Source organism: Lagenorhynchus albirostris, chromosome 18 (genome assembly GCF_949774975.1).
Source record: "Lagenorhynchus albirostris chromosome 18, mLagAlb1.1, whole genome shotgun sequence".
NCBI lineage: Eukaryota > Metazoa > Chordata > Mammalia > Artiodactyla > Delphinidae > Lagenorhynchus > Lagenorhynchus albirostris.
In genome coordinates, this window is record NC_083112.1 from 57,494,092 (window position 1) to 57,521,314 (window position 27,223).

The 27,223-nt window shown below is 32.9% G+C and overlaps 1 pseudogene; it reads left to right on the forward strand.

Moving 5' to 3' along the window:
- Positions 1–922: 922 nt before the first annotated feature.
- LOC132508731 (MOB kinase activator 1A-like) overlaps positions 923–27,223 on the forward strand; it is a 48,596-nt pseudogene continuing 22,295 nt past the window's right edge.

Genomic DNA, 27,223 nt, shown 5'->3' on the forward strand with positions numbered 1-27,223 from the left:
ATAGTGCAACCACTTTACATATAGGCCCTTCAAATCTTAATTTCCAAGAAAACCAGATGCAACAAATTGATGCATGTTTGCTCATTCTGAAGACAGAATTATTCCAGTATTCAGGAAAAAGCAACTATCAATCAAACAAACAAATCTTTGTATTAATTCAACAAGACTCAGCTGAGCAGATATCTAAATGCATTAGCATAGCATGTCTGTGAAAGAATAGAAATATTAATAGATTAGCTGTGTCTCTCTCATCCACATTTCTAATTCCTCACCTTTAGGGGATTTACTTATAAATACTATGTTGCCTGACATTGACTCATGACCACCAATTAGTCCCATTACAATATTCTACCTCTCACTGACTTTTCTTATTATACATGTTTTTCTAAATTTCCTTTCCTTCAGTGTAATTTAAATTTTCTGAGTCTATTTTTCATAGAACTTGACTATCTTCTGGGAATCAAGAAATTATATAATGCTAAGGGGAGTATATAATGTTAATGAGTTTATATATTATTCTACCATACATCTCTGTCATTTTCTTATTAAAAATTTATTGCATTATCTGCATGAAATAAAGTGCAGAGTGTTTGGTTTAATGAGTTTTGGCAACTGTATACATCTGCGTGTACACCTATTACTGGGTGTATTAGTCAGAATTTCCAGATAAACAGAACAAATGGGAGATAGATGATAGACAAATAGATAGATAGATAGATAGTTGATAGATAGATAGGTGATAGATGTATATAGACAGAGACAGAGATATAGAAATAGATATATAGGAAGAGATTTATCGTGAGTGATTTGCATATGTGATTATGGAGGCTAGGAAGTCCCACAGTCTGCCAACTGCAAGCTGGAGACCCAGGAAAGCCAGTGCTGTAGCTCTTATTCCAAATCTAAAGGACTGAGAACCAGAATGGCCAACGGTGTCAGTACCTGTCTGAATCCTAAGGCTCCAGAACCAGGGCGACAGAACTTTGATGTCCAAGGGCAGGAAAAGACGGGTGTCCTAGCTCAAGCAGAGAGCAAATTTTCCCTTCCTCCACCTTTTTGTTCTCTTCAGGCCCTCAATGTATTGGATGAAGCCCACTTGCATTGGTGAAGAAAATTTCCTTTACTCAGCCTACCGATTCAAATGCTGATCTGTTCTGGAAACACTCCCAAAGACACACTCAGAAATAATATTTTACTAGTTATCTGGTTATCCCTTAACCTAGTCAAGTTGACACATAAAATGAACCATCATAGGGGCAATGTTTGTATTTATCCTGCTTGAGTTTCCTGAGCTTCTTAAATTTGTAGTGGGTGTCTTTCATCCATTTTGAAGGCTCTCAGCTGTTATGTCTTTATTTCTTCTGCCGCATTTTCACTCTCTTTTTCTTTTTTGGCAAGCTGGTTGTGCACTAGGCCATATCATGTTCTACCATAGATCTCCAATTCTTTCTTTTTCTTTTTTAGCCTTTTTTTAAAAACTGTTTTTCAGTACAGACTTTTTTTGTTATTATTAATTCAAGTTCATTTTTTCCACTGTTCAGTACATTAATTTTTAGAATTCATCAGTGACTTCTTTATTTATGATGTATTTTAATTTAACATTTTTTCCATTTTATTCTTTTTATTGGTTTCTTTGTCTCTGATAATTTCCCCGTAACATAATACACATTGCTCACAATTTTAAGTATGTACTTGGGCATTTTTATTATAATTACTTTAGAGCCACTTTCAGAAAACATCAGTAGCAGGGAAATCTAGTTTCTGCTTCTGCTGATAGTTTCTTTTATGACCATGTGTCATATGTTCTTATTTATTCCTGTGTATTGTGATACTAGTGTAATATTGTTAATCTATTAAAATGACATACCCTTTCTTGAGCCAGACTGAGTGGGGAGCTGAATCAATCTGATCAGTAGATGAGCAAGATCTGGATTTTTTGAATGTTTAATTTGATTCAGTTAACTAATAGGTTCAATTTTTTTTTTTTTTTTTTTTTTTTGCGGTACACGGGCCTCTCACTGTTGTGGCCTCTCCCGTTGCGGAGCACAGGCTCCGGACTCGCAGGCCCAGTAGCCATGGCTAACAGGCCCAGCCTCTTGGCAGCATGTGGGATCTTCCCGGACCGGGGCACGAACCTGCGTCCCCTGCATCGGCAGGCGGACTCTCAACCACTGCGCCACCAGGAAAGCCCAGGTTCAAATATTTTTAACCATAAGGTCAGACCTTTTCCTTCTTTGGGAGATATGAGGAAAGATGAGATTCTATAGATCTTTTTGTGCTTTACAGCTGAGGCTCGATTTTTGGCACTGTAATTCTCTTTATGCTCTATACCCTACTGTCAGCTTTCTGTTCAATGTGAAATTCTTCTTTCTCTTTAGTCTTGACTATCCTTTCTGTGCCTAGAGAGATCTTTTTGAAGGATTTGTGTAAGAGGGGTTTCTCTCAGAATTTTGTCATCTCCCTCTTACCTCCATCTACAGTAGATTTTCCTATTTTCAATGCTCTATCAATAATGAGAAGAGCCATAGGTCTCTACTCTCTTATTAAATGTGGATCACTTTCCATAAAGTATTTCACTTATTATTATTATTATTTTTTTTTTGCATATTAGTTCTCTGATGATTTCAGGGAAGCTAGGATATTTAAGCAGGTCTGGCTTGTTGGGCTGTTTATGTGAAAGCTACAATCTGTTGCAACTATCTAGAACACAAAAGAAACAGAGGTCTCTCTCTCTCACACACACACATATGCACTTTTGTTGTTTTGCTGATAACAAATAATTAATTTATTAGCAAGACTTTCCATTCATTTATCAACAAGATGCTCTGTAGACCTATGGCTAAGAGACGATGTTAATATGCAGCCACTTACTCCTTTCTAGGACTGGTAAATAACCTAGTCGGAACATCTTCAAAAAAGGAAATTCCATGTTATTTTAGGTAAAGTTATTCAATGTTGAACCATCACTGCAGTCTGGGCATTTCCTCTTGTGTGATCTTTATTCTGTTATTTAAGGTGTTTTAATTTATACTTAAATTTTTCCATGTTCTTAAATAGGATTATTAGGTTTATCTTAAGAATATGCTCTTTAGAATAGCTTTCTCAAGTGATTTGCTAATATCTTTAGGTGTTCTTTGTAAAGAATTATTAATTTTTTGTCCATCTCATTTTAACTATAATAGAGTTTGCCATGATTTTACTGCAACCTATTTCTTGCTTGGTCTCCAACAAGAAAAGGAAACAGGAGAAGAATAAGTGAGCTGTCATGGTTCTCAAAAATCTTATATTAAGCCTCACTATCATTTATTTTTTATCATTTTAATCTTTAAGAAAACAAATATTAACATGTTTTAAATACCCATCAAGTGTCAAATCTAGAATCCATTAGCAAACATAACAGATATGAACATGTGCATGTATGAGAGTGACTGTAAAAATACAGCCCAATTTTCCCCCAACCCTTCAGTTGGTCTCACGAGCTTCCCTTTTCTGAAGTTGCCAGAATGACCCCAAATTTTCTTTTATTTGTTTATAAAAAATGTTAGATCCATTTTAGTCATCATCCTTCATCCTATTATATTCTCATAGTAACTCTTCATTAAGAAAAACATTTGGAACTGGTTGGCTTTAGTTTGGAAAATCCTAGATTTGCTATTGTTTTCCTTGACATGGTTTAAATAGAACTTTGTTTTACACTCTGCAACATGCTGAGGAAGAGTCTATAAAGTACTGAAATATTCATGTTTGTGATCCATTGTAGTCATTCCCTAGTGCCTTCTGCGTTTTGCAAGAATGAAACAAAGAGGAGTTATATAAGTATCAGCAGTATCGCGGCCTTTCAAAATAAACTTTACAAATGAAGTGTTTGGGAACAGTTTGTGTTTGTCAGAGATAAACTACTGAAACTAAGCAAACTTGGTAATTTATTAGAGTTTGCAGAACACATAGACAAAGAGCAGGTTATTATTTTAATAGTTGTACCTAGGTAACTCAGATAAATATTGAGATACAGTGCTTGGGAAAATTATTTCTACTTGTAAAATTAGAGAAACACAAATGATTGTACATATTCAAGGACCATATTGTAACACAATAAAAATTAACATGAAAATTATGACATTTGGATTTTATTATCTCCTTTTAATTACTATGCATGATAATAAAGTTATTAGGTCTATAGTCATTAAATATATTTTATGTCAAAGAGATTAATAAAACAGTGTCAAGTTGGGGTGTGATGTCACAAAGACAGCAAAATAAGAGGACCCCAGCCTCCATTCCCCCATGGTTATCAATTACTAGGCAACTATTCATGAACAGAAATTGCTTTGGGAGAGCTCATGAGTCTATGTAATAGACTTCGACAAGTTAGTGGAAAAAGAAAACACTAAGAATAATCACACACAAAAAGAAGGAAGAACAGCCTCATTTTTCCTGCATTACCCCACCCCCAGCAATACCAAAAGGGAGCTCACCTGCTAGAATAGTTCCCCTCCCTGGGAAAGGGAGAGTGAGATGAGAGAGCAGCTTCTCCAACCTTTCAGAGCACCCTCAAAGGACCTGCTTTGGTCTCAGCCCTCCCAGAAACCAGCAAAGCTGAGACAAGTAGAGGCACCTAGGAACAAGGAAGAGCAGCCGCCTTATAACAGGAGGAACTGTGGTTTCCAGTAAGCTACTCTGCAGAGGACCCCAGCAGCTATTGCCACGGAAGAAATCAAGGACCACCACAGCTGCCTCGGACTCCTTGCAGATTTCATCAGTTTTTACCCCACAGGTATTTGTGTTGGCAGATGCCAGCCACCTGGGTCCCCAGCCCTGCTTTGTTTTCTCCGCCCTCACTAGAGCCTGGGATCCACGTGGCAGCCAACCCTGGCCTCAGTGGCTGCATGAGTGCAAGATGCTAGCCTGGACCCCTGCAGTTATCCCTCACTACCAGGGAAACGCTTGAGATTAGCCCTTCCAGTTGTGCACTTGCATGCTGCTGACCTGACCCCATTGGCCTCTACTGCCATGTGTGTGACCTTAGTGAGATCCTGCAGCCACAAAAGTGCACACCAATAGCCAATGCCTCCATAGCTGCTTGTGGGCCCAGATTCAGCCCTATCTAGTCCCTGGGTTGCACCATTGAGCTCAACTAGCTAGGGACCCCCCTGGCAAGGGCTGAGGCCAACAGCAGGCACACTGATGGCTGCGGGGTGCCTGCTGTAGGTATATATTACCACAGATGCTGGGTCTCCCCACAGGCCCAGGACAGTGGAGGCTGGTATCTGGAATCAGGCCAGGTGTGAGCAGATGCACAACTGGAGGGGCTAATTGCAGGTGGGCATGGTGGTGCAGGTCAGTGATGGGAGACGGGGCTGGGTCTGGGTCCACAAGCAGCTGAGCATGCCCAGCCTGTTGGTGCACACATCTGTGGCTGCAGGGTCTCCCTGCAAGCTGTACACATGGCCGTGGAGACAAGGCATGTATATATATTTTACTATCGTATCCTTGTAGCTCAAACTACAGCCTGGCACAGAATAGACAGAATAATTGTTAAAAATTAATAATCAAACATTTAGATGTATTATTTTTGTTTTACAGAAAAAAAATTAAAATCCCATCCAAGCTAAAAAAGGATGAGATGTAAAGCACAAATTTAGAATTTACAGTTCTCTTATTCCTGTTTTGAAAATAAAATGTAAGAAAACCATAAATGAAGTCCTTTACTTAACAATGAATCATCTTTTAAATTTGCTGTTAGTATAATTCAATAAACTGGTAATGTAGCAGAGATAATTTCTTCTAATATGTAAGAAGCTAAATTTTCAAATAACTTAAATGATCAATCCTTCTCTAAACAATTTAATAGCACAAGAATATGACATAAAACATCCAACCTCCTTTAAGAGTAGATCTGATTGCATTTTCAGAAATTACAAAAATTTGCTTCAATGCCTGAGTACATTTAACATATGTGCTTTGTTTGGAAGCTAAGTTAATTTAATAATAACATTTAAGAGTGTAGTATTAGAGAAACATACAATCTTGTTTTCTCTGATCTATCCACAAAATAACTGCCTTAGATACTAACCTAAATGATTCCTCAATAAACTTTATGTATTTAAGTACATCCCTGCAAAACGCTCAGATTTCTCCACTTAAATATTTCCAGAGCACCAGGCCAGCAAAGACTATCAGCATCTGGAGACAGCATTTTCAGACAGATTGGTACAAGATGAAATTAGTAGGAGATGAAAAAAGGAGAAGGATTTAAACTTGGGACTCAGGATGGTTAAATGACTTACCAATGACACCAGGAAATGAAAATCATCAGATTTGAGGCTTATGTTCTTTGTACTACATGATGAAGGAAGACTTGTACATAAATTCCTTTTTTTTCCCCCAAAGAATGAAATCTCCTTACTAAACTCTAAAAAATATCTCGGCCATGCCATCTCTGGGATAAGTAGTAGAACAAAATCATTATGCGTGTGTGTGTGTGTGTGTGTGTGTGTGTGTTTGTGTGTGTGTGTGTGTGTGTGTAGTATGTGTTTAAATATATGTGCCTGTGTGTTGTGGTAAGTGTTTAGATGTGTTGGTTCCAAAATAAATCATTTCTACGTGTATGTAGTGGCACTAGTAGTACCTGTGGTACCTTGTAGGATTGTTGTCCTGGACTCTTTACTCCCTCCGGCAAGGTAACTTTGCTGTGCCCTCCCTCTCTGGGCAGAGTATATTCACTCTGCCACATTGATGATGGTACTTACCAAGTGACTTGTATCCATCACCTATATGTGATACAGTGAGAGACACCTTGAGTAGAAGAGAAATACACATTCATTATTTCCTTTCTTTTCCTTCCCACCATATCTTCCCTCTGTTCTTCACTTTTCATTTAATACCAAACATTACTTAACTTTTTCCCCATAACTGCACTCTTCTAGCATCTGGGAAGGACAAATGATTTATTCTAACCCTTTAGGGACTTACCATAGATGAGGAGATGGGGTTACTGGTTGTGAAGAGAGAGAAGGAAAAGTTCCTAACTAATGCATTACATTACAGTGTAGGACACAGAGATTTAGTCAAAGTTCAAGAGGACCATTCAAAAAGAAACCATTACTTTCACTTTGTGAAGTAAAGAAGATCTTGAAGGTGATGAAAATTTGCACATTCATTACAATTTCTGTAACAGTAGTATCAAAAATGTGTATATAACATATTTTATTTTATTCTTCAAATATTTATTCATTTTAAATACACATTCCCTACCAGATATTGCTAGTGAACCTACAACAATAAAACAGGAAATTGAAAATCAGATCACTTAAATTTTCATTTGGTCCATTGTACTAGTCTCATTTGTCCTCTCCTCATATAAGACTGTCTATGAATATTTTCATGGTTGTTAATTCTATTATCCTTGAAGGTAACTTTAGAGTATGAAGGGTAAATTAATTGCTTTTAATGTTTATAAGGATGACAGTAGGGTATTCAGCTTGTGTCACTAACAGTTTTCTTGATTCAGCAACTACTTTAAAATAGTTTTCTAATATACTAGAGTGTTATAATTAACTGACAATTTATGCTTTCTAATCTGTAAAGACTAAGCAGAGATTAATAGTTGATATTTATCTATAAAATTACTAAATGAAAATAATGAGACATGCAGATAGATAATTTTTCTAAAGGAATTAAATATTTTATCAGCTTGTTTAAATATTTTATCAGCTTAAGTTTTATCAGAAGTTGACTGATTCTGTTGAGAAGCTCACCTGGTCATTTTAGAAACATGCTAATTCTACTCTTCTCCCTCTGAAGGGCAGAAGGTACTACCTAATGAATTTTCAGGAGTCAGGTCTCGGCTTCAGACCTTGCATTGTAAATCTTAAGACACGGACTGGAGCATCAAGCACAGTCACTCAAGTTTGGTGCAAGAGTGTTATTTGTACTTTTTAGCATTTCTTTGTTATGGTTCTTGAGGTAATTGTGAATATTTTACATTAAATTTTTAGGAAAAAAGATTGTCATCATGTTTCCTTAGTTTTATATTTAATCTCTGACAATTCTGTATAATTTTATTACTAAACATTGACAAGTAAATTTTCAGTAGGCTAAGGCATTTTACTCTGGACATTTTTAAAATTTAATTTTCTCTTGCTGATCAATTGTCTTTTCTCTAGCAGAATGCCCTTGAAATTATAAATCTGAACTTAATAAAATGAATTGCCTTTTGAATAGAATTAGTTTTTTAAGTGAGCAAAAGATACATTTATATGTTCTTCCCTTCACCTTTACTCTGTTCAATCTACTTCAGAGTCTGTTTGCTATATTGCTAAAGTTTATTCCAAATGCATCTACCATCTCATATTAGCATCTACCAATATAACCCAAACTTCCTAAACTTTGATGGATGCTTCCATTTGTTCTTCCTGTTTCCATTTCTGAGTTCCTAAAATATCAGTACTATTCTCCAAGCAGCCAAGGTTATCTTTCAAAAAAAAAAAAATACTCTCATTATCATAACCCTTCCTTGCACAAAATCCCCCAATACTTTTCCTTTGCAATGAGAATAAAAAGCAAACATTTTTTCATGGCCTACAAGACTATCTGGTTCTTGCCTATTTCTCTGCTACCTTATACTACATTCCTTCTTCATCTCTACACCATATACATAGTAACTTCTCCTTCCTCTTTTAATGTTTCAAGTTTATTTCTTTAAAGAGACCTCCTCTGACATCCCTGACTACAGTAACTGCCTCATAATTATGCTTAGCTCACTGTCTTCATGAAATGTATCAACATTTATTTTATCTGGTTAATTTATTTACTAGTTTTAAAATTATATCTCCTCAATAGAAAGGGACCTTTTCTGTATTGTGACATGCTAAAATCCCAGTAAGTAAGACAATTCATGATATATGTTAGTCATTTAAATCACTTTTAAAGTCAATTTGTGGGATGAAAAGTGTATTAAATAATACAGTGCTACTTGCAATATATGTTGTTTTGTATGGCATCTGTAGAAATTGAAGCTTATTTTCTTAATATTATAAGACTCCCCCACCCCACCCCTCAAATAGCCTATGCCCTGACATAATCATCTCTCCTTGAGTGTGGGCAGGAACTGAGTTTATGACGGGACATGACATCCAGAGTTAGGTTATGCCCTATGACAATGGTGAAGGGATTTTCCAGATGTAATTAAGAAACCTAATCAGAAAAAAAAAAAAAAGAAACCTAATCGGTTGAATTTTAGTTAATAAAAAGAGCAGACTTTCCTGTTGAACCTGACCTAATAAGATGTATCCTTAAGGGAGGCTGGAAGCAGTAACAGAAGCCCTTTTGGCCTTGTTGGTGATAAATGATTCAAGGACACAGATTCACTCCATCTTGTTATTTCAACATAAACAAGGACATTGTCCTTTTACACATATTCAGATTGTACTCATGATAACAGGAAGGCACCGGTTGAAGTTAGAGACTCTCTTTTTATTTGAAGATGACACAGAGGAGCAAAGAATAGAAAGTATTATCTAATCTAGTATCTTTGTAGATCCAATTAATAAGCTTTACATAGAATAATAAAGTTGATTTCATATGAAGTTTTATTCCCTCAGCCATGTATCACTATAAATAGCTGTGAATACAGAATATTCATTTTGTAAAGAGTAAAGTCACATTATTTTATGAGATGAACATTTGAGATGAATAAAAATCTTGCATTTTGGTAGAACAATTTTATTACATTAAAATGTTCTGTTTAGGTATTTGAATTAAAGTATCTAATTATAAAGTACTGTGTATTCCACTTTATATTAAATTTAATATCATTTTTTTCTAGACAGTGAGAAACCAAGGCTGTTAAATGTCAGTTATATTCCTTAGAATTTTTGCTTCACTTTTAATTTGTCATTTTTCAGATTTTATACAGAGCAGAAATCTTGTATAACCTTAGAAACTTTGAACAGTTACCTAATTAAGGTTCTTCAAACATGCTTTATAATTTTACAACCAAGCTTTCACTTCAGGAATGTTTAAGTGTTCATTCTTCTTACATGTTATAGCCCAAAGAGTAAGACCATTATGCTTACACACAAAATATGTGATTTCCGATATAAGAGAAACTTGTTCAGTTTTTCTCTTTGTTGAAGTAATCTTCCTGATCCATGAAAGTAAGGATAAAATAGTATAAAATTTGTGTTTTGGTCTTTTAAATTCTAATTTTTTTCCCTTAATATGTGGTTTTTGTTTTGTTTTGTTTTGGTAGACTGAGTCTGTACGAACTGCCATTTCAATCAAGTAAATTAACATTGGATTGTAATAACACAATGTATTTTTTCAGTTGAAAATGTATTAGAAAATAGTCTAGACCAAAAAGCTGGAAATGGGAGTCAAAGTAAGTTCTCCTTTAAGTACTACCTAAAAAAAATTAACCTTTCCCTGGATTTTCCAAAGTTTTGTTTTACAGTAACTCAGGAAAATCATGAGTATTTGAGACAATCCATTCTATTTATCTTGTATTTACACTTTAAGAATGTAATTTCTAATTAAACAAACATTAAGAATAGTGTTCCAAAATGTTCCATGAATTTAACAGTGTTTAACTTGCCTCTGATCCCACCATTATTCACTTAAGAATGGTCGTTTGATGGACTTGTCAGGTCACTGAAAGTGCATCTCTTACTAACCCACTGAACTGAGATTTAAACATAAAATATAAAGTATATATCTATATATTATATAAGTGTATGTAATATATATATGTATATATATATATGATTGCCTCTTACTCAAGAGAATACTAGAGCTTATATTACAAACCTTATTTTTGTAATAGTTTTGGTCTTTTTGAGATTATTATAAGGGGAGATTATTTTCAGAACATCTCACAATATAAATAAGCTTTTTAACTCTTCTATTGGATTATAGTTATCACAAAAGAGTTATAAGGTTCAGCATTATTTTTCTCATCATTAAGTTACCTTGTAGAACATTAAACTCAAAAGAGTATTAGAGTTTCCCACAGTTTTAGACTAAGTAGGAGGTAGAATTTTAATTGAATCTCAGATTTTCTGTTACCAATTTCTGTTTGAATAATTAGACTGATATAACTGCTGCTCTACAAACAGGAAGACAGAAACCTCTTGTAGGAAACAAAGGAACATAGGCAATATATCTTGCAAAACGTTTGTGGGTAAGGTTTGCAAAAAAAGGTTTGGGGTGAGAAGAATAACTAAAATATTCTGTTTACGATACAAGGACAGAGGATGCAGATTATTCATAAGGAATGCTAGCTTCAGAAACTTTTCATTTCGAATCTATTAAAAATCAGTTGCTCAGGAAGAGAATTTTTTTAAATATGTGGTTTGTGCTTGGGATAATCAATTTCTCATACTCTGTAACAATAGCTGCATTGCATTCATTTAGAATAAAGTTTATTCCTTAAACTTGTCTCTTCATCTTCTGGCTATAATTCTTTCCAGAGGGCACTCCTGCAGACTGTTCAAATAGTACACAATCTTCTCCACCGCACCTTCTATCTATGAATCTAAAACTGGGAGGCAATCCTCTGTGTTCCTCATTGCTGTTTTTTAAATGAAGTTCCATTCCTCTTTTCTAGAAATCTCCATCTTTTAATCACACATCTTCAGACACCCCCAGATCTCTCATTGGAATTCTCTGCTGACAACCATAGTGTACCTCATCTTAAAAACTTTATTTCCTACTCATTTCCATTGTCTCCAACACAACTCATTTTAGAATTGCTGGTGATTTTAGCATCTACTAATTGACCCTCACAACAGCTGGCCCTCTCAGTTTCTTGACCTCTCATTACTGATGTAGTTGTTGCTTTGCAGCCTCCTCCTAGCTTCTGGGTATAACCTGAAACTGAGTTCCCCAGTACGGGGAGGGCAGGAAAAGACTGAAGAAAAAGGCAAACCACTCCAGATTAGTAGGTGGCAGGTTTAATAAGCAAGGGAATTTACTTAAGAGGCTTGTCCTCAGTGACTGCAAGAGAAGCAGATTCCATACCCTGCCCCCAGAATCTTAAAAAAGTTTATATAGAGGCCTTAAATGAGTTCAGTCATGTACCTAGTCCAGGTAGCTTCAATACAACATTTCTATTCAAGGCTGTCTCCCTGGGGCAATTTCTGGGAGCAGGAAAGACAAGTGGAATGCACATTCCAAGGATGGGCTTGGTGAGGGTGGGGAAATTCCATTTACCTGGTTCTGACTTGGGGTCAAGCCTTTTTGAAGGCCTCCTCCAACTGTGGTCTACCACCTACCTCAACCTTGCACTCCTGAAACCGAATCCTTACAAATAATGATATCACCTCAACAGTTTCAACTTTATGTATCTTACTCTCCACCTATAATCCCCTACATTTAGGGTTCATTCCCCCTATGACCCTGAAAATTCTCATACCCCGCCTGAACTAGTATGCTATAGATCCTACCACTTTTACCTCACCACTTGGATATATCCACTTTCCTAATTTCCCAGTTAAATTTTTGCACTGACTTATCATTTGCCTACATCTCCAACCGACTTAAATCACTCTATCCCTTATTATAATTATTTTGCATTATCATGTCTAGCTAATTAGCTCTTCATCATAGTGCCTCTCAATAGCGTCTTTTCCTGGGTAGTTGAGTAAAGCCGGAGGAAAAACAAGCTGACTGATCTCATTCTATATTTGTATCACTAACTTTAGCAGTAGAGTTCTTATGGTGACTAGCAATCATATTTTTCTCTCCTTATCTACTCACTATTAACTCTCTCTATGATTTTTTTCAAGCCTTCTTCTCTCTCTCTTCCAGTAACTTTCCTCTATTCTCACTCTTGGATGATGGTATTGACATTCTAAATTGGGCTTAAAATATCATAAAATTTACCATCTTCACCATTTTTCAGTGTACAGTTCAGAAGTGTTAAATATATTTACATTGTTGTAAAACAGATCTCCAGAACCTTTGACTTTGACATTATTCAGAAAGAGAAATAATTAGAAGTGAACACCCACCAGTGCCTCGGTGCAGACCAGCACATTTTTCAACATGCCTGCATTGACCACATGCTTAATTTGGTCACTCTGCATGAGATACCCAAACTCATGAAAAAGCTAACACTTTCACAAGTGTAGTATGCCTATCCCCACTATCTTATTCAAGAGCATTAGAGCAGCGCTTTTCTTCTCTTGCTTCCTCTCTACTTGACCATGCCCATCAATAGACATGCTTTCTGCCATCTTAAATACAACTTTCTTAACCATACTTCCCCTCTCCAGCTACTATTTTATTTTTCTTCTCCTATTAAAAGCAAACAAACAGACAAACAAAACCTCCTAGAAGGAATGTATATTATATGCCTCCAATTTGTTTCTTCTCATTCTCTCTTAATGTAATATCAGCAGTTTTTCTTCTACCACTATTCAGAAACCGTTTTTGCAATACCACCTATGTTGCTAAATGTGAAGTTAAATTTTCAGTCTCTACCTCAATTAACTAGGTACTTCAAATTTCCCAGACCACTTAACACTGGATGCCTTGGGGCTCATTCCTGTTATATCACCTCTGAACTTCAGATACATATCTGTCTACTTAGTTGACATTTATTTTAGGATATCCAATAAATATACCATGCATCAGTAGCTCATTCCTTTTTATTGCTAAATAATATTCCATTGTATGAAATATTGTATATAGCAATTGTATATAGCACAGTTGTATATAGCACAGTTGTCTATCCATTTACCAATTAATTGGAAATTTAGGTTGTTTCTAAATTTTTGGCTGCTTTGAATAATGCTCCTATGAACATCCATGTACAAGACTTTGTGTGAACCTATGTTTTCATTCCTCTTAGGTTTATATCTATAATTGGAATTTCTGGGCTATTTGGTAGTTTTATGTTTGATTCTTTAAGAAACAACCTTTTGCAAAGTGGCTGTACCATTTTACTTTCCTACCAGCAATGGATTTGGGTTCCTATTACTTTATATCCTCACCATCATTTGTTTTTATTTATTATAGCCATTCTGGTAGGTAAAAAATTACATCTTATTATAGTTTTGATTTGTATTTCCCTATTGAATATTATTTTTTCATGTCCTCATTAACAATTTGTATACCTTCATCTGTGAAATATCTCATCATATCTTTTTCCCATTTCTTGATTTCTCATTTTGTGCTGTTTATCTTATTGATGTGTAAGAGACTTTTATTGGATGTGTGTTTACTATTATTGTATCACAGTCTATTTTGTTTGTTCATTTTTCATTTCACCTTCTCAGTGAGACCTTCCCTAGCCATAATATGTACAGTTGCAATCAGCCTACAACTGGCTATCACCATTTGCTTTCTTATTTTTTATTAATATTACATATCATCATCTAACATAATACAGGTTTTATTTATTTAATAATTTTGATGTCTTTGTCTCTTTATTAGAATGTAGTCTATGAAGAAAACATTTTTTAATCTCTCTGTCACTGCTTTGTACTTAACACATTGTAGGCTCTCATTATAATTAATCATTCTAAGAAAAGGATGGTTCAAGAAATTCAAGCAAAATAAATGTCCTTAAAATAACTGTGCATCATTCCTTTTTTTTTGTATTGTGAAATAATAATACCCTCAGGTTTTTACTGGAGGGATGTGTATTTCCTTCTGAAAGTCTAGCTATTGAGTATTATAACTAACACATATAATATCAAATTATGTTAATAATTGTGATGCATTCATAGAAATATAGAATTTAATGCAATGCATAAGGACATATTGTGTATCTGTAAAATAATTTTGCTGTCCAAATAATTTTATTATGATTTTGTTTTTTAAACTCTTTTCATAAACAGATAAAAATTGATCAGTATTCAGTAATGAACAAAACACCTATAACCTTTTGTCAAGCTTTAGAAAAATTAGTGTTATTGCCTTGTTCTTATCTTACAGCTAGTTCTACAACTAAATCAATCTTGAGTTTGTTTTTAGCTTCCTGCCTACTTAGGTTTAGAACCAATCTATTATGAGCTGTCTGAGGTTCTTTTCTGGATCCTAAAGTAATCTCATCCCTAATGCTTTCATACAGTAACCACTTAATCTTCATAGAGTGGGCAGAATAACCTTACACTTTACTTTTCTAATAAAATGTTTCTTGGCTAAGAATTTCAAGTAGGAGAAGAACTGGGCTATCTCATTCGGGCACACATGAAGTACACACCCAGCTCATTCACAAATTAAACAGTTTTTGAATTGCTGGTTTTATTTAATGTGTATAAAAATCTATATTTTTAAAATCTCTTTTTAACACAAATAAAAAAGAGAGAAATAATTCTCGCTTCCTCTGTGGAGAACTTAAGGAAAGTAAGTAGATTTTTAAAAATTGAATTCTTTCATTTTACTGATGATAAATATGAATAAGTCACTTAAATTTTATATATCAATTCCGGCACTTAAAAAATGGAGATGACAATAATATTTAGCTAACCTATTATTGGGAACATGAATAATGTATGTTTGGTATATTATATATTCTAAACTATTGAGCAAATACATGTTATGCTTTTTAAAACACCTATTGGAAGATTTTGAAACACATAGTTTACTAAACATTTGTTTTCTCAATTCACAGTTGATATGAAATGATCATAAAGCTACACTGTTTTATGGAGACCATTTAGTTTTCCAATAGTAGTGTCTGGTATATATAATAGAGGAATGAGAGACAGAAAGAGAGAGAAAGACAGAGAGAAAGGGACTCTATTAAGTTACTTGATGATAATCAAAATATTTAAATGAAAGCAATATTTTATAAGTTTTTAAATTTATTCTTCTTTATCCTCACATTCTGTTTGGTCTTGGAATATATATTTTTTAAATTAGTGTTCTTAAATGTCATCATAAAGTGCAAGTTCACTAAATTCCTTATGATACCATGTTACCTTTGTCAAAAATATAGACACACACACACACACACAGAGGTATGATAAAATTGAGTTAAGTTTAAAGAGTTTAACATAAATTTGGATACAATATTTCAGAATTGTTTCTCTTTATTTAACCAAGTTACAAATATAATTTCTCCAGGTTGACATAGACAGATAAGATTAATAATATAAGATTTGATTCTAGAAAAAAAATCTAAATCTAATTAACCTGAGTATGTGATCTCTTTTCACTTAATTTACATTTTCCTTCATGTAATATATGTGTCCTAAATGCTTGAAACCACCTTATTCACTACAAATTTAACTAAAATACCCTACACATCATAAAGTTGAACTAACATTGTCTTTGAATTAGTGAAAAATAGCATCATTTTCATAAATTTTTAGGTAAATAACATGCATTTCAGTATGGAAATGCAAATTTATTATCTTACAATTTAGTTTGCTTGCTAATTAACTTAAAATTCCTTTTTTTCCCCTATGATACCATAGACATATTTTTGACACTATTTCCCTAGGCCCCTAAATTTATAGTTTGTTACATATTTTGTGGATAATATTTATTGAATAATTGAAATTTCTCAGAATAAGTTAAAGTATGGTGAGAAGATTTTTGATAGTATTTATTCAGAAGTTGAAAAGTCATCCAATTCATTTTCTTGAAACTGAACATTATAGTAAAAACTTTACAAGCAAATGTCTAGTAAAATTAAATCCAGAATTTTTTTCTTTCATTTTTAAAATTTTAGATTTCTTTTTTATTGAGTGACATCTATTTTGTTTTCTTTTTTTCACTGGAGTATAGTTGCTTTACAATATTGTGTTAGTTTATACTGTACAGCAAAATGAATCAGCTATACATATACTTATATCCCCTCTTTTTTGGATTTCCTTCTCATTTAGGTCACCACAGAGCACTGAGTAGAGTTCCCTGTGCTATACAGTAGGTTCTCATTAGTTATTTTTTTATACATAGTATCAGTAGTGTATATATGTTAATCCCAATCTCCCAATTCATCCCAACCTGTCCATCTGCTTCCCCATTGGTATCCATGTTTGTTCTGTACATCTGTGTCTCTATTTCTGCTTTGTAACTAAGATCGTCTATACCAATTTTTTCAGATTCCACATATATGAGTTAATATACGATATTTGTTTTTCTCTTTCTGACTTACTTCACTCTGTATGACATTTATTGATATAACATTATATAAGTTTCATGTTGTACATTATATGTCTACTTCTGTGTGCCCTACAACGTGCCCGCCACCAAAAATTTAGTTTCCATCCATCATTACAGTTGATCCCCTTCATTCATTTCACCCTCTCCAGCACCTTCAATTCTCTGTTCTCTGTTTCTACATATATTTTAAACCCAGAGAGCAGTTTATAACTGTTCTGAGAAGTATGCTATTATACATTTAAGGGTATTGTTCTGTAAATTGGCATTTTAAAAAGCATAAAATACAATGCTTTTTCTTTAAAGAATTTACATTAGCCCTAAAGAAAATCTTGTTTTGTGAGATTAGCTAATGTGGTTTTCACTCAGTAATACATCCCGCCAATTAAAACTGTTGAACAAGATTTCTTAAACAGTGAAAATGCATAATACCATATAGTCACTGTAATGCTAAAAGTATTTGCACAATTCTCTCATTCTCATGAATGTTTGTCCACTTTTCTAACATATATATTTGATGTGTTTTTCAAAAACATCTATGTCAGAAAACATTTCAAAGTATATTTTAAAATATTTACATACATCATATACCTAGCATAAACAATAAAACCCAAATGTTAATTCTTATAAATCATACTACTAATGAATCACTCAATTTATTCTAATAATTTCTCAAAAAAGATAGTTTTTAATATTTTATATTAAGTAAAATACTTTATTATGCTAATAGCATAAAACTATTTTATTACAAAAACATTTTAAAAATAGACTGATTTTTATTCATAGAAAATTTCCAAAATATATAATTCTATTGATAAGATTATGTTAAAAGTAGAAAATGACCTGTTATGAATAGAAAGACACAGGACTAATTTCCATTTGGAAATGACTTGAGATCATCTTTAGAGAGCAGCACCTAACTAGGGAAAGAGGTATTTCAGGTCTAAGCAGGAATTTGAGTACATATTATAATGGCTAAAACTGGCAGTTAAAAGTTGATTGTCCATTAAACTATCACTTATTCACAATTCAAATATAAAAAGAGGCTAAACAACAGCGTCTAATAGTAACCTAAATTTGTAATGCAGTTGCAAAATACACTTTATTGAACATCACCAGAGGTTAAAAGCATATATATTTTGTCAATTAACATTGAAGCACATGGAGCAGATTTTCTTTATTCCTAGCATAGTAATACATAGCAACAGTAATTCATGCATTAACAACCATGTTTTATGAAAAAAAGAGAGTAGGAATGTATTTCACATTTAATTTGGATGATAGCAAAAGAATTGAAAAAAAGATACAAATAGTGATGTAAAATGAATGAGGCTCTTCCTATATTACTTTATAGTTTTAATGAGGCTAGAATTTTAAAACATGGGTCAGAAAACTTTTGCTCCATGTTACTTGAATTTAAAAAAAAGAATGATAGTTAAGAATTATACAGTGAAATATTTTAATAATTACTTTATTAAGCATGCTCACATTAATGAAGCAATTGTTCCATCACTCCATGATTGTGTAATGGGAATATCGTATCTGCATATAATCATTATTTCTGGAAATCCTTGATATGATAAAACAGTCTTCTGAACTTTTCTATACCCAATGACAATCCTTTTGTAAAGTTTTCAAACTATAAAAGACAAACTAAGACACTTCAAGAATTGTATAAACTGGACTCTAATAATCTTAGTGCTTAACATTAGAGACTGGGTGTGTTATTACTTATTTATGTATAAATGAATCACTTACACATATAATTAACAAATAATTTACTATCTCACCAGTAGATTATCAAAACTACCATACAGAGCAGACCCTCATCCATTTATCCATTCAACAAATATTTATGGAGAATGTACTCATGCTAAGCATTCCTAGGAGCTGCCCAAGACTTCACAATATAGGCTCCTGTCTCATGAAACATTAAATTACCAGTCTTCTCATTTTACTTTTAGATAGGATGTGTGTGTGTCTCTGTGTGTGTGTGTAGTGACAAATGGGTACAGAGGCAGTTGTTCTGACTGCCCCATCAAGAAAAAACCTTCTTGTTTCTTTAGCACAATGTGATAAATTTTACTCATATAATATTTTAACTAAGGTAGTAGAAAAAGCATTTTCTACAATATTCTGTGCTTATGCTGTTATCTGTAAAACCACTTAAAATAATTTTTATTTTAAAATGTGGCTAAATTTAAAAGATATAAATATGTCTACAGTATTCTAACCCTTAATCATACATTTTAATTGGCTGTAATAGCTTATTAAAAAAATGAAGACATATAATTAGCATAATAATTTTAAGGAAATCTATTAACTCACTTTTACTTTTATCCAGTTCTTTAATTTTAATTTAAAAATATATGGTTTTAAGGGCATTACTTATTCGTAGTTACAGCAACTAGCCTGGTTTAGAGATTTAAAAATCAGACATTATAGACTAATTATTACTGTTGTACAGATCTCTGCATTCAAATGAAGTTCCAGGCATGCATGTAAAACTAAGATGAAGATGAAAGGGAGTTTTATTAAGACATTTATCTCCATGAAAAAGGCAAAATCTTGGCCTTGTCAGTTCTCAAGTTTTTATTAAGTATCTATAAAATACAGATAAGCCTTTATGTTGTCAAAATATCAATTTTAATGGAATGCATGGAAGATCCAGGGTGAAGCTTAAATTTGAATAGCATGATATACTATGAAATTACTAAAAAAGAGCAGAGGTGTGCAAGTATATTTTATGCTGACCTTAGATAAATAGCCCCACAAATTATAAAGCAGCTATTTTTTTGACATGAAAGAAACTTCAGTCAGAAAAGAGAATAACATGTTTTGTTTGTTCCTTAATATTAGTCTGCAAAGCCAATGTATTTCTTGTTATATTATTATTATTATTATATTGCTTTACTTACCTTGAATGACTTACCTTGTGATTAACTTTTGAATTATTATTATTTTACATGTTATATTTTAATTCCAAGGTTTTCAAGGACTTTAAATACCATAAAGTTGAAGTCTTATTAAACTTTCTTCAACTTTATGGTATTTAAAGTCCTTGAAAACCTTGGAATTAAAATATAACATGTAAAATAATTTTGACATTTCTTCATTTGGCCTCTGTTATGCTGAACAATATTTGCAGCTGTGTAAACCATATGTTCTCCAGTATCTGTTGAAAGAAAGCTAGTATTTGTAACTTAAACCTGAAATGATTACAGAAATTTTTGAACATTTCAATAGATGCATGAAGATTTTTATCTTACTTACTTGAAAACTATATTCAACAGAGTTGATTTCCCTCAGAATCTTCCCATGGTTTTGAAATTCTCATAAGCATGCCAACTTTCATTCACATCTTATGTGGCATCATATTAAACAAATCTTAAGGTCCCCTGATATTACTCTACTTCCTATTTTCTCATTGTCTTCTACTGATGACAGATATTGGCTACAGAAACTGTGGTTGCATAATGTGGTTAGGACGCTGTCCATGGGCCTCTTTATTGTTTAGGCAAAATACGTACATGGGAGGTTTAGACAGTTCCATTATGGGCAGAATGGCTCAATCTTCATATTTGGGCACTTCATTCTCTTCCACAAAGCCCCGCAAGGCAAAAGTTTTTCTAATGTTTTAATTGCCTTACCATATAAAAATTAATTGTATCAACCTGTGAACTGAACTCTCAGCACCATATGTTGCTTTGGAAGATAGTCTCTGATAATTTTATTTATTACCCTCATTAAGTGATCCGATAAACTTCATACAATCATGATCTGTCATTGCAGATAACATTTATTATGAAAGTATACAGACAGAGGGTGTCCTCACATCATTTAAAGAGGCCGTGTTATGTTTCAAATTGATACATAAAACCATGAACTGTGTCACCTGGTGGCTGTCCACTGACCAACAAAATCTGTTCCCAAATTTGTTAATTTCTCCATTGCTGATGCCCTGAAGACTGTTTTTAGTTGCATCCACTTTTTGGCTCATTTAATTTTATTTGTTCTCATGATTTCAAGGATCTTAATTGCCATCCTTAGATCATTGCCTTATTTGCTGGCACCTTTATTTTAAACGGTCCATATCTGAAGCTAGTGCTTTTTCTTTTACTTTACCCTGAAGCACTTCACTAACAGTGTTGCTGAAGCAGAAGCCACTAGGAATGAGCTAATATTCTATAAACTCTAGTGTGATAACAACCAGGGTCATACTCATGTGGTGAGCACCTATTGCTATGGGCTTACTCCAGATCAGGGAAAGTCGGTTTGGCAGACAAGACAAGAGCCCAAGTGGCTCATTGCTGGCAGTATTATCACTGCTTACATACATTCCTGGCCTTCTTTCTTTGGTTTCTATGTTACCACATATGTCTCCTATTCCTGCATGTTTTAACAATATTTTTCATTGCCATCCTCCTTAAACCAATCTTGAAAATTTACAGTTTCTCTAGATTCAACCTTAGTGTCTCTTTATCTAGACAATCCTAACTATCCCATATCTTTAAATTCCATCTGTAATTCTCCAGTTGAAAAATATCAATGCTAAACAGGGAGATCAGCTCGGTGCTTTGTGACCACTTAGAGGGGTGAGATAGGGAGGGTGGAGGGAGACGCAAGAGGGAGGGAATACGGGGATATATGTGTACGTATAGCTGATTCACTTTGTTATAGAGCAGAAACTAACACATCATTGTAAAGCACTTATACTCCAATAAAGATGTTAAACAAAAAGAAAAATATCAATGCTAATTCCAGTTATTTTTCTGATTCCAAATCAAGATGGCAACTAACACTTCATAGCTTCTTTTGGTATCTTGAAATCAATTCAGACCCAGTCTAAACTGAAGTTGTTTTTACCCAACTGAGTCCTTACTAAGAGTCCTCTATCTGTGAAAATGGCAGTATTATAACCAGAGACACTTATGCCACCCTTATATCCAGTAAATCACAAATTTCTCTCAACTTTTTCCTTTTATCCATACATGTCTATATATTCCCATTACCACTAGTTCAAGCTTTCATCATATTTTTTCCTACACTATTGTAATAACCCTCAAACTTATTTCAATATATCCATCTTTCTCAATGTCAATCAAGTTTTATAGAGCAGTCAATGTAATATTTTTTGGATAATAAGACAAAATTACCAATTCTCTTCTTTATAATACTCTCTAACAGATTGTTATTCTTAAGATAATTTTTAAAAAATCCTTAATATAGCCTAAAATTTCTGTATTATCTGGCTCTGTCTATTCCTTAGGCATCATATCATTTCATTATAAAATCAGGGATACTCTAGCTGTTTTGAATTCCTGGTAAGCAGCAGACTCCCCCTGGATTCAATGCTTTTGCACTTATTATTTCCTCTACCTTGAATATTGCTCCATTTGTCCTTAACCCTAATACTAACCCTTACTCTTTATGGGTTCAGATTCAAAGTCACTTTGTCACCAATGTTTTCTCTGATAGTTCCTGATACTATAAAAGGTCCATATTGTTTGCTCTTATTTCAAACTGTTTTCCCTCTTTTTGTTACCCATTAAATACCTATAATAATTTTTTTAAATTATTGATTTCATACATCTACCCCCAATATACTTAAATTCTACCAAAAAAGCCAGCCTTATCAGTGTCAGTATATGACAATTTGTCAAGCAATGTTTAGAAAATGAATGAATAACTGGATTATTACTTTTGTAATAACAAGCATTTCTACTTTGATAGAATATTAATGTTACATAAAATTTTTACTCTAAGTTACATCTAGAGTGTTTATTTCTATTTGAAAGAGAATATTTAAATATCGGCAATTAATCATAATAATGTTTCTTGTTTGAATTGCTGATGTTATAATGATAGGATGTGATGAGTACCTACATCATCCCAGGTTGAGGGATTCCTAAATTGAAGTTTAAGTGTAGGAATTGGCATTTGGCCTTCAGAGGCTTAGGCTAAAGCTGAATACAGATCATTTGGTCAAATTCTGAGACTGAAGCTGAACATCAGTGTTACAGTCCTTAATAAAAGTTACTACTATGCATTGTTATATAAGTGGAATGTCGATTAGTGTTGATAAGGAAGAATTAACTTTTTATGTTTGTTTGAATGTTTTATGATGTAATGTCAGTGTCATTAAAGTGAAAAAATATTATGCTGAACAAAAAAAGATTCTAGCAGAGTTTTATTAAAAAGGACTGAAATGTAAAAAATTAATGAATGAATTATTTTGTCTATTTCTTACAATTCTATATCAGATCTCAGTGAGGGCAAAATAAAATCATACTTTGGCTGAGATTATTTATACAAATTTTTTACTGTAATTTCTACAATAATTTTATATACTACTTTGTATAATTAGGAATGACATGGAGATCACTCATTAGTAAATCCTTATTTTTTTATTCTCATAGTGAAAGTTCAGATGTGAAAATAGATCACAAATTCAATTCGATTTTGAAAAACACAATCAAAGAATCTAGTTGATCTTTGATTTGCTGGGAATCAGTTTCTGTTTCTACTGGTATAAACTCCATGAGAATGGAGATTCTTTTTTTCATATTCCCAGCACTTAGAATGGAGGATAGCATATGGTAAATACTGAATGAAAAGTTACTGAACAAATTACATGAATGTATTAGTCATTAAAACATTTTAAATAAAGTATATTTAATATGGAATAGAGAAAATATACTTAGCATTTAGAGAGAAGTAGTAATTTGGCATAAGATTTCTCTCTGCCAGCCCTTTTATTTAATTGCCCAGAGTTGACTTTTCTCCAGTACATTTGAGCGATTATTATTTTTTTAATTATTTATAATTTTAAATGAAACATAAATAACAAACTACTTGTAAATATTCGAAATTGTCATTGTTAAATTATTGCTATGCAAATACCAGGGAAGAAAACCTGTGCAAATATCCACCTTTAGCTTCATATGTCAACAAGTACACATACACATTTCTAAAATACTATTACAATGTTAATGATGGAAAATTTTACTTACAAAGTTTTTATTGTTCTATAGGAGAATTTTGAAACCTTTAAATCATTGATCACTGGGAACATCACCATGTAGCTTCAGTATGATTGCATAGAACACAGATACTCAGTTCAGAATACTTTTCATGCAAGGAGAAAAAGAAAAATCAGAGTTTTTAATAAAAACTTTCAAGTGCAATAAATTAAAAAATATGCTTTTAGTCACAATTAAAAATATGTACATGTAACATTACTTTTATTTCAATTTTATTTATTGATGATTAATGAAATTAAATGCTTTTTTCTCACTGTGATTTCCTTTTACCTGTCTTTAACTGCTACTTTCCTTTCAATCTTACAGTGGAGGATAATTGAAATTATGTCTATGACTTGGAAACTGACCAGTATTCTGAAATGTGAGTTACCTTCTTAGTTTTAATTATCATCTTTTTGTATACGTAATGTATTACTTTGAATACTATAAAGCAGTGGCATAATGGAAAGGAGACATATTACCAAACTGACACAGTCTTCAAACCCCCAGGCATCATCATTCATAAACTTTGAATGACAATGAGATAAGCCTATTTTCCTTTATAAAATGTACAAACTGCATTAAAAAAAAAATTAAAGCGCCTCTAGCCAATTAGTTGTGTGCCTTTAACCCTTAGTATCATAATGGAACTGGAAAGAGAGCTTGTAGTAGTGTTTGGATGTCTCTGTAACTCCCCCCACTCATTTTTCTTAGTCCTCTCTCCATGTAAGTTTTATTCTACGAATATTTAAACAATAACTAAGGACAATTCTGTAGAATGTCCGTTTAAAAATAAAAATCACTTGCTTCTTAGCTGTTCCCTACTCACTTTGGAATAACTTCTGTTCTAATGACTGGAGAAATTTCTCTCAGTCTCCTAAATACTTTATCTGGTTCTAAAATCTCCAAGTTGAATAAGAAGACATTTTGGTCCAGCTACCAAATAGATATAAAAATATTCATTATAAAATTTATCCCTACTCCCTTTGTAATCAGGGAAGGAATATTGGAAGCTTGTATAAATAAGATGGTTAAATATTGGGATTTGTGAGGAGGAACTTGTGGACTCAGGTACAGGCTTATGAGAGATAAATATATATTGTCCCTGTTAGTACTTTCCAGTCCATATTAATTGATATTTATGCATGCTCAAATATTAGGTTGTTGTTTCTGGAATGTGTATGTATACCTGTAAAAAAAAAGGTAATTTACTTGAGAGTAACTGAGATGATATCTAATTATATTCCTGTCCAGCTTGAATGTTAAAATGTCATAATTATTTTTAAGATAAAAGAAAATTGAGAGAGTCATTACCATTTTGAAATAAGACCAGGACATAGATTTATAGCAGAGAAGAAAACCATGAAGTAGATGAAATCAATAGATGTCAAGCACAAGAGAGATTCTTGTGACACTTTAAGAAAATTAGTGACTTTTAGCTATAGACAAAAGGACTTATAAATGTAATCTAAAAGGTTTCTCATTTAATTGACAAAGAAAATCTAAAAGCCTGGAGCGAAATGAGTATTAGATCATGAATTGCAAAATGCCACAAGCTATCTTAAAAAAAATTTCTAATTCGTAAATATATCCTTCGTTAAACTGAAATTGAGTGCCTCTCCTAAAATATATTAGAGTTGTTTTAAAAACTTTCTTCAATAATAATTTATTCTATATAAATGTCAGAAAATGTCAGAAAATGATCACCTGTTCAATTCATGAGTATTTATCCTCATTATTACATACTTCAATTAAAGTATAAATACTAACTTACTGTTTTTTCCTCATTTTAAGCCTATTTAAATTTACCTACATTACACCAATTCTTTTAATCTTCAACTTTGCTCTCAAGTTATTAATTTCTAGTCTGGAAAGTTATAAGGTAACCATAAAATTAATACAAACTATTGAATATTAATTATTTTACCCTTTCTGTCTGAGCTTCAATCTCCTAATTTGGAAAACAAAATGAGACAGCAAAAAAAGGCAAAAATGATAAATGTCCACCTCACCTAAACAAAGGCATGTGTCCCAAGTTAGACAATAATTTAATACTCTAAAATTTTAAATAATTAACAGAGTGAAACCAGGGCCAAGAGGAAAGTTATTGAAGATTATGTCTATATTATACTCTATCATCTATCTATCCATCTATCTATCATCTATCTACCTATTTAGCCATCTATCTATCTATCTATCATCTATGAGGGAACAGTTCCTGTTACCTAAAACAGAAGCTGCACTAGATTCTGAACTATTTCTAAGACTTATCCTCAGTTCCCAGGAAATGTACGCACTGCCTGGTAACTCACAAAAAGTTGTTTTTTGCTTAATTATGCATAGTTGGTTTTTGGTGCTTATAACTGAAGAACTCCAGTTAATAATTTTGGAAAAATTTGCCTTATTCATTGACTTGTTAATTTATTATATACTTATTGTGCTCTTTTTGTAAACTGGATTATTCCAAGATGTTTGAACTATGGCATGGACAAATCATTTTAAACAAAGATAAATGGGTATTTTTTAACATTTAGATAGGAATCTCAGAGCCTTGCATACAGTTGTTTGTATATATAGCTTTAAAAATAAGCCTATTTAATTAAAAAAATAATTGATTATATGCTCTGACTGTGGGAAATCTATTTACATCTTGAAAATGTTGAAGATAATAGAATAAACCTTGATTCACTTTCCCTAAACAAAGAGGTGATAATGTTCAAGACAAGGTCTTAGCTATTATTCTAGTGTTGGGTTTTAAAATTACTATGAAGACAGAGTTGTTACTGATTTCGTTCTAGATGCAAATGAGAATTCTATACCAACATATAATTTGAAAAGCGGAATATGACTTTTATGAAAACTGCATTCTTATGAAGCTTGACAGATCTACAATTTGGCTGAAAAATCTCCATTTTCAATCCTTCAACGATATAACTTTTACAATATAAAATAAAACAATAAATGCAATGTCAAGCCTCTCAAATGTTACTACTACAGTGTTTCATGTTTTTGATTTTCATAGATGAAGTCACCCTTTAACAGTACTGATGGCATTTTTAAATGTGGAGAAATAAAAATGTACCATA